Source organism: Macadamia integrifolia, chromosome 6, assembly GCF_013358625.1.
Source record: "Macadamia integrifolia cultivar HAES 741 chromosome 6, SCU_Mint_v3, whole genome shotgun sequence".
Taxonomy (NCBI): Eukaryota; Viridiplantae; Streptophyta; class Magnoliopsida; order Proteales; family Proteaceae; genus Macadamia; species Macadamia integrifolia.
This window is the reverse complement of record NC_056562.1, coordinates 20,571,517-20,580,127: the sequence shown is the minus strand read 5'-3', so window position 1 is coordinate 20,580,127 and position 8,611 is coordinate 20,571,517. Positions and strand designations below refer to the sequence as shown.

The window sequence follows — 8,611 nt, the reverse complement described above, 5'->3', positions numbered from 1 at the left end:
TTGGGAATAAAAAAATTAATAAAATATATTTTTTTGAGAAAAATAAAAAATTTCTATGGAAGTTGTAGAACACTTGTTTTTACATAACATATAAAAAATCTAGAAAATTGTTGGTGAGAGTGTGAAGTGTTTGTTTCAAACAACAAAAAATTCACACTTAAGTAGCCGTATCGTACTGTTCGATACTGCACGATACCTTCGATACGTACCGATACAGTACCGATACGTACCAATACTCTCGGGAATTTTTAGATTTTCAAAAGTTCGTATCGTACGTATCGGTACCGATACGGTACGGCACGATACGATACGTACGATACGTCGATACACAAAAAGAGGCCTAAAATTCCCCATAGCATATTGGTATGTATCATGCCAATGCCTATCGATACGGATACGTATCGACCGATACGGCACGATACGCACCGATACTTAAAACCATGAGTGGACCCAATGTTGTCACACCAAAGAATGGGTGCAATGGGAACAGGGATCCCTAATTCCTCAAAGAGAGAGTGAAGCCAAGTGAGTTCGACGCAGGCATCAGCCACTACTTTGTACTCAGACTCGGTGGAGGAGCGTGCAACTGTCTTCTACTTCTTAGAGGCCCAGGAGATCAGATTTGGACCCATATAGATGGCATAGCTTCCTGTGGATTTGCGATCCGCACTGTCACCAGCCTAGTCAGCATCGGAGGGGGCAACCCATGATCCTTGGTTCCTTGGAGATAGCGTAGAACCCGTTTGACTAGTGTCCAATGGTCTTTAGAGGGGGCATACATGAACTGGCAGGCACGGTTCACTGAATAAGCCACATCAGGCTTGGTGAGGGTGATGTATTGGAGAGCATCGACAATGGAGCGATACCTGGTGGGGTCTGAAAGAAGGAAACCCCCTGTGGAAGATGCTGCAAAGGTGGTGGCTATGGGAGTAGTGACAGGCTTACAGTCAGTCACGCCAACCCTCTAGAGGAGATCAATGATGTACCGGTGTTGAGAGAGGAGGACACCATCAGACCGATATAGGGCTTCAATACCAAGGAAAAAGCTGAGACGACCAAGATCCTTGATAGAGAATTCTGAAGCAAGCTGATGAAGGAGAGTCTGAACATGATTTGGTTGGTTCCCTGTAACCAAGATGTCATCGACGTAGACAAGGACATATGTGACAACAGAGCCTTGCATGTAGATAAACAGTGATGTGTCGGTTTGGGATGACAAAAAATCGGAGCGAGTGAGGAACTCAGTTAACCTGTGAAACCAAGCCCTAGGAGCTTGTTTGAACCCATAGAGGGACTTGTGGAGGCGACAGACATGATTAGGGCGCAGGGCATCTTCAAAACCCTGGGGTTGAGCCATGTAGACTTCCTCAGATAGCATACCATGCAAGAATGCATTCTGAACATCAAGCTGACGAACAACCCATCCGTTAGATATGGCCAAGGAGAGGACTGTTCGTTTGGTAGTAGGTTTGATGATAGGGCTAAAGGTCTCATGATAGTCAAGACTAGGTTGTTGATGAAATCTTTTGGCAACTAAACGGGCCTTATAGCGCTCAAGGGAGCCATCAGCCTTTCGTTTGATGCGGTACACCCACTTGCAGCCAACTAGATTCATAGTTTCCCTGTAAGGCACAAGAGACCAAGTACCATTATGTAATAAAGCATTAAATTCATCAGACATAGCAGAACACCAATGAGGAACCTTGTGGGCCTGGGAGAAGCATATAGGTTCAGTCGGGTCAGGTGAGGTGATGGTAGAGAGGGTCAGGGGGTCAGCATAGAGATCGTGTAGGGTTCTGGTGCGATGGGGTGGGGTGGTAGAGGAGTCAGGGTTAGGGCCGATTAAGCTTAGGTGAGGTGAGAAAGGAGGGGATATGGGAGAGGGTGGTTCGGGCAGGGGCAGTTCTGGGGTGGCAGGGAGAGGGATGGGTGGGTTTGGGAGGGTAGACGGAGGGCTAGGGTGAGGTTGAGGGGTAGGTATGTTAGGTGCAATGCCCCACGGGGGAGGGGTAGTAGGAGGGGGTTGGGTTGAGGAGGATGGTGGTGCAGAGTGAAATGGAAAAGTAGATTCGTCAAATCTGACATGGCGAGATATGTAGATACGACGGGTGATGAGATCCATATAACGATAACCATGGTGGGAAGGGCTATATCTTAAGAAAACACATAAGGTAGAACGGGGTTCAACCTTGTGATGATTGTAAGGACAGAGCCATGGATAACAAAGGCATCCAAAGATTTTTAAAAAAGAGTAGTCCAGAGAATTTCCTGTAACTAACTAATAGGGGGATTTGTTACCTGTGACAGAGGAGGGCATGCGATTGATGAGAAAGACCACGGTTTCAAAGACATAATTCCAGTAAACCTAGGAAACAGCTGCATGGGATAGTAGGGTAATCTCAGTTTCAACAATGTGTCTGTTACGACGTTCAACTGTTCCCTGTTGCTCATGAGTATGAGGGCAAGATAACCTGTGTTGGATGCCCAACATGGCAAAGCAAGATGTGAGAGTACGGAATTCTCCCCCCCCCCAATCAGTTTGAATGGCCTTGATGGAGCGAGAGAACTGACGTTCCACCAAGGCCTGAAAAGTACGAAAGGTAGAGTAAACATCAAACTTCAACTTTAAAGCAGTAAACCAAATATATTTAGTATGATCATCAACAAATATAACAAAATAAAGATTCCCATTTGAAGAAACTGTGGGGTGGGGGCCCCATACATCACTAAAAACCAAATCCAAAGGAGAGGAACTACGAGTACTAGTTTCACGTAGTGATAATCTACTAGCTTTGCCCATTTGGCAAGCAGAACATAAAGAAGGAGACTTCACGAGCTGACGACCAGGTAACATAAGACGAAGGACACGTTCATGAGGGTGCCTTAAATGATGATGCCAGCGACTGAAAGATGAGGCAGAGGCCAGATTGGCATAAGGTGACGCTGGAACGGAATAGAGACAATGCTTACTGTGTCCAGTGAAGAGGGTTTGATTGGTCTTCAGATCCTTCACAGAGAAAAAGGAAGAGTGAAACTCAAAGTAAACATTATTGTCACGATAAAATTGCTGAACAAATAACAAAGAACAAGTGAGAGTGGGAACATATAAAATAATAGAAAGAGAAAAGGAACGAGAGGGAGAAGAGATAGAAGCAGTGCCTATGTGAGATATAGAAAGGCCCTTACCATTACCAACCACAAGTTGATTATTACCTGTGTATGGATCATAGGTGGAGAATTGGGTTAAGTCAGGGGTGGAATGGTGGGTGACTCCAGTATCAGGGATCCAAGAGGTGCTGAAGGATTGTGGAGGTGTGTGGTGATGGGGTGATGGGGTGGAGGTGCATGGTAGGGAGTTGAGGGGTAGGGAAGGGTGTAGTATGGTAGGCGTTGGGTTGAGGTGGTGGCCGATTGTAGGGATGGGGAGGGGTAGGTAAAATGGCGGCTCTGGTAGGTCCCTGTGGGCGGTAGTAGCAAGTGTCTGTCGATGATTAGTGCGTCCACAGATTGTGCATGGATTGTGAGCGAATACATTAGAGTGATCAAATCCACTAGCACGACCACAACCATGGCCTCGGGAGGAGCTTGTACCATGACCACCAGTGGAAGGAGGACCACGACCTTGGTGAGTGACATGGGCTGATGCATCGATGGCAGGATCAACAATGGGAAGGCGTGAGTGGAGAAGGTTCTCGTGGCTCATAAGGAGACCATGCATGTCGGTGTAGGAGATGGGCTCCTTTTGTGCCATCATAATGGAGGCAAAGGCTTGATATTCAGTGCGTAGGGCCCGAAAGATGTGGATGTTAAAGTCTTTTGATGGGAGGGGCTTCCCCGCAGCTGCTAGCTCATCGGAGAGATGCTTGGATCGATGGAAAAACTGAGTAATGGTCTCATCTGGTTTGTGAACCAGATTTTGAAGGGAGACGTTGAGAGACAGAATCCTGATTGTAGATGGAGAACTGAATGCAGCATGGAGTGCATCCCAGATCTCTTTGCTAGTGATCCGTCCAACTGCTAATGAAAAGGCTTCTTCAGAGAGAGAGGCGATGAGAAGGCTCATAATAAAAGCATCTTGTTCACACTATTCTTGGGCTTTGATAGGGTCTTGAGGGCAACGATTGTCACCGGTGACATAGTCGAAGAGGCATTGGCCAGTGAGATAGGGTACGACCTGTGTGCGCTAATAAATATAGTTCTTAGATGTGAGCTTTAGAGATATCATATGATGAGCACCAGATAGGGATGGGAGAGGTGGGGGTGGTTCGGCCATGGTAAAAGAGGGAGGAGGTGGTTCAGTCATTAGGGATTGGGTTTTGTATGTGCGGGTTTTTTTTTTTTTTTTTTTGCAAGAGAGGAAGAAGGGGGAGGAGTGTGTTATTGGACATAGTGGGGTGTGGGTTAAACTATAGGTGAGAGAGGGACGTTGGGCTCTTTTTTCTTCTTCTTCTTTTTTTCTTGCAAAGAAGTTGTAAAGAAGAGGGGGCGTATGCTATTGGAGAGGGGAAAACGTGGGGAGGAGGAGGGTGCTCGGTGGAGCTTTATGCGGCTCGTGATACCATGTTGAAATTGTATATTGGCATTCACTTTAATGAATGTATAATGGTGCTCTTATATAGAGATTACAGATATTGAGTTATAGACAAACTCTAAGATCACATGTGGGAGACTCAAACTCTAATAGTGATGGGGTAAGACTCTGTTAACATATGTGAGTGATGGACAGAAAGTCTATTATCACATGTGAGAGTCCTATTCCAACTCTTCTGTCTCATGAGGTAGTCTTGGACTGCAAGTAATCTCTAGAGTTTGTGCTCACTGAAAATGCCTACAATGTAGGAGAGGTTGTTGAGTGTGAGTATGACTTTAGAGGTTAAGTTCGAGTGAGACGCTAACTATCCTGATACAGCTGAACAAGGACCATTTCCAATGGAAGAAGCATTTGAAAGCTTCTGTAATGGAATTCATGCTTTTGGTCCATTCTTTGATCATGTTCTGGAATATTGGAATGAGAGCTTGAAGAGGCCTGAGAAGATACTGTTATTGAAGTATGAAGAGTTGAAAAGAGACCCAAAGGGACAAGTGAAGAGGCTAGCTTCTTTTCTTGGAAGGCCTTTAGTTAAAGAGGAAGAAATTGATGAAGTCTTGAGTTGTAGCATAGATAGGCTTAAGAACTTGGAGGTGAACAAGAATGGAATAGACCCTTGGGTTGGAGTTGCTAACAGTTCATATTTCAGGGTTGGTGCTGTTGGTGACTGGAAGAACTACTTCACCACAGAAATGGGAGAGAGACTCGATCAACTCAGTCTTGAGAACTTAGAGGGATCTGGCCTTGATCTTGGGTTATGAAAGCTCCAAGTACAATACCTACGTGCATGGTACCATGTAGTAAATCTAATTATAAAATGGGTCAGGAAAAATAATTGAAGAGCCATGTGGGCTTTCGTGTGGTTTCGTGTGTGCCAGCTTTTTATTATATCAATGTTGTTGCTGTTGTTGTTTTTTTTATTTTTTTATTTTTTATTTTTATTTTATCATATTAATGTTGTTTTTACATATTTATATTTGGTCTCATTTCGTTCTATGAGATTTTTGGTTAGGCTGGTCCATGTAGGGGTGTCAATTTTAGGTAGGTCTACACTGATAGATCTGAATCGTGTGACGAGCTTAATTGGAAAAACTCAAAATCGGTCTGCCCCATTTATTAAACATGCCAAGCCCAAAACAAACCAATTATCAAGTGGTCAATCCTGGAATGAGGTCTCATTAATCAGTCACCTGATTGAGACCGACCAATTAATAATTTGACCCAGCCCAATATGTGTAAAGATCGCTTAGAGCCCACTCAGAATTAGTTTACTTAGCGTGACACATTTAAAACTCGTTTATAACTCATTTAGAGATAAATGTTTCATTAGGCCGTCTAAGGCTAGTGCCTTTGGCTCCCCCTCTTAACTTATGGCATAAAAAAAGCCAGCCATCTCAAAATACCAAAAGATTATTGAAAAAATAACAATTTGAGGTGTCATTTAAATAATTGAAGTGAATAACTATCATCTTCCAAATGTAGATAGTGAAAGCTTTAGTTATCATTCCTTGTGGTCGTAACCCATAGTGGAATGAACCACATATATCATTGTATTGTGTGGGTGTGTGATCATTTTTTTTTTTTTAAACTTACAAATCACAATCTGTTGGGTTGTTAATTCCTAATAGGTGGACAGTGTGGAGCTAGGCGACGGTGGGGAAGAAAAACGAAGGGCGGGGAAGAGGTGGAGAGAGAAGCTGGGGGTAGGATTGTTCAAATGAGGGGGAGGTAGAGAAATAGAAGATAAAATGGAAACGGAAGTAGTAGTAGAGGTGAGAGAACTGGTCCTGGACAAAATTAAAAATATTTTCAAACTAGAACTAGATCCCAAATATATGGAATACCTCAGCTGTAATTTAACCCAAAAAAAAAAAAGGAATAAGGAAGCTGTAAATGACTAACTTGGGAGATCTGATGGACTCAGATTCAAACAATACTCCACTGCTTTTGATGATGGGGGCATAGCTAGTGGCAGCTACTTCTGCTCCCCACTCTCCTTTATGGAGTCAATATATCACATGGTTCTGAACCTCTGGACATATCGCATAAGGATCTGTTCATCATTCACATTCACCCATTAATTACAAACATGGTAAAACGAGAAGCATGGGAAGTTTTAAGGAAAGGAATATTGGAAGTTCAATAATTGTAAGAAGAAAGTTTTCCTTCACCAAATGAAGGAAATTATATGGGTCAGACTCCAGAGTAAGGGGAAGTGATTTTTTTTTTTTTTTTTTCTGAGGGTGTGGGGGTGTAGGGTAGTGTGTGTGTCCGAGGGCTAGTGGGAGTGTACGAGAAAATATCCACAAACAATGTCTTGTCTTTTCATGGAAGGTGGGATGGTCATCCTTCTCCCCCCTCCCCCTTTTTCTTATGTGTCTAGGTGTATGGCCACACTCCCCCGCTGAAAACATCTGCCCCTGGTAGTGTAGTCTCTGTGCCAAGACACAAGAGGGAACAAAATGATGCATCCACCTATTGATTCCCATTTATGCCCCCTCATTGGTCCCTACACTTGTGGAAGAGTCATGCTATTAAGGAGCATTCTTTTCCACTAATTATTATCACCACCTATATTATACAAAGTATTTCACATCTAACGACAATGATGATAGGAAGAATCCCCACATCTTGGGTGGAGTGCTTCATGTTTGTTATTTGCAAGTGACAGCCTCTGTAATACCTTTTTCTTGCATTTTCTAGTTCTTGATTTTGGACAAATTTTTCCTCTATTGGTGGCTGAATGATGAGACGGTCGAGATGTGACCCATCACTCTTCACCTCTCCTCTTCTCAAAAAAAAATAAAATAAATAAGAAAATAAAATAAAAATAAAATAAAATCATGATTTCAATAATGCTACTAAAAAATTTAATTAAATTGCTATAGGTCTTTCTATTGGGGGGGGGGGAAATGTGATAAAAGGAATAACAATTTGAGTTCAGATCATTACCATGACAATTGGGCTTTGATCTGACCTAGGGTTTTAAAAATTGGTGAATCAGACAGGGAATCAGCTGATTCACCTCAGAATCAGCACTGATCAATTCAATCGATTCACATCGAATTAAGATTTTATACAAATATTTTTATAAAGCGAAGATGTATAATCACAAGAACAAAGAATATTACATATATAAATTTCTTAGCAAGAAACAAGAAAGAAATTTCATTAATCCAAAAAATAGAATAGAAGATTAACCTGATCAAAGCCCAAAACTGAGGGGTCCTACTATCTTTTCTTTTTGCATTTTCTGAAAAAGAGAGGATCACAAGCTGGTGCCGCGGCCTAAAGAGAGCTTCTTCTTCTATCCCCTCTTGGACTCCCAGATTTTTTTCCCCCCTTTTAATAGGAGTTCTGGGAAATCAAGAGAACAGAAGAAGAGCCTATAATGATTCATGAGTAGCGCCATTGTGGGAAGAAGTTAGAGCAGTTGGGCCTATGTATAGTGTAATTAAGAGCTTTTGTTAAATAGCCTAAAACACCAAACACACACCACGGAAGCTATTAAGGAACAAAGATTAGAGTATTGGTATCGGCTGTCGTATCGATCGGCTAAATTTAAGATACGTATCGAAGGTATCGTATCGTATTGAAGATATGTTAAGATATGCTAAAGATCAATGATTAAAGTATCGATATTAATAGCCGTATCGGTCGACTAAATTTAAGATACGTATCAAAAGGGATTGGACTCAACTTGGCCCAAGCCTAAACATAGAATACATTTTTCTAGGACAAATATTTCCTTCAATGTCCATTAAGATAAGCTTATGCATATGGCCCTAAACAACTACTGTGTGGCTGCTTAGTTGAGAAGCAGAGAAATGAAATGGCTGAGGAGAGGAAATGTACTTTTTTAAGGGTACTCTTGGGAACAGATTCAGTGGAGACGGGGTGGGGCCTGTAGCTCAGAGGATTAGAGCACGTGGCTACGAACCACGGTGTCAGGGGTTCAAACCCCTCCTCATTTAGTTGGAACAAGACTAATTAATTGAACTGTTGTATTGAAACCCAAGCGGG

General features: G+C 42.6%; 1 pseudogene; it reads left to right on the top strand.

The window, feature by feature from the left end:
- LOC122081229 overlaps positions 1–8,611 on the top strand; it is an 11,482-nt pseudogene that overhangs the window by 1,928 nt on the left and 943 nt on the right.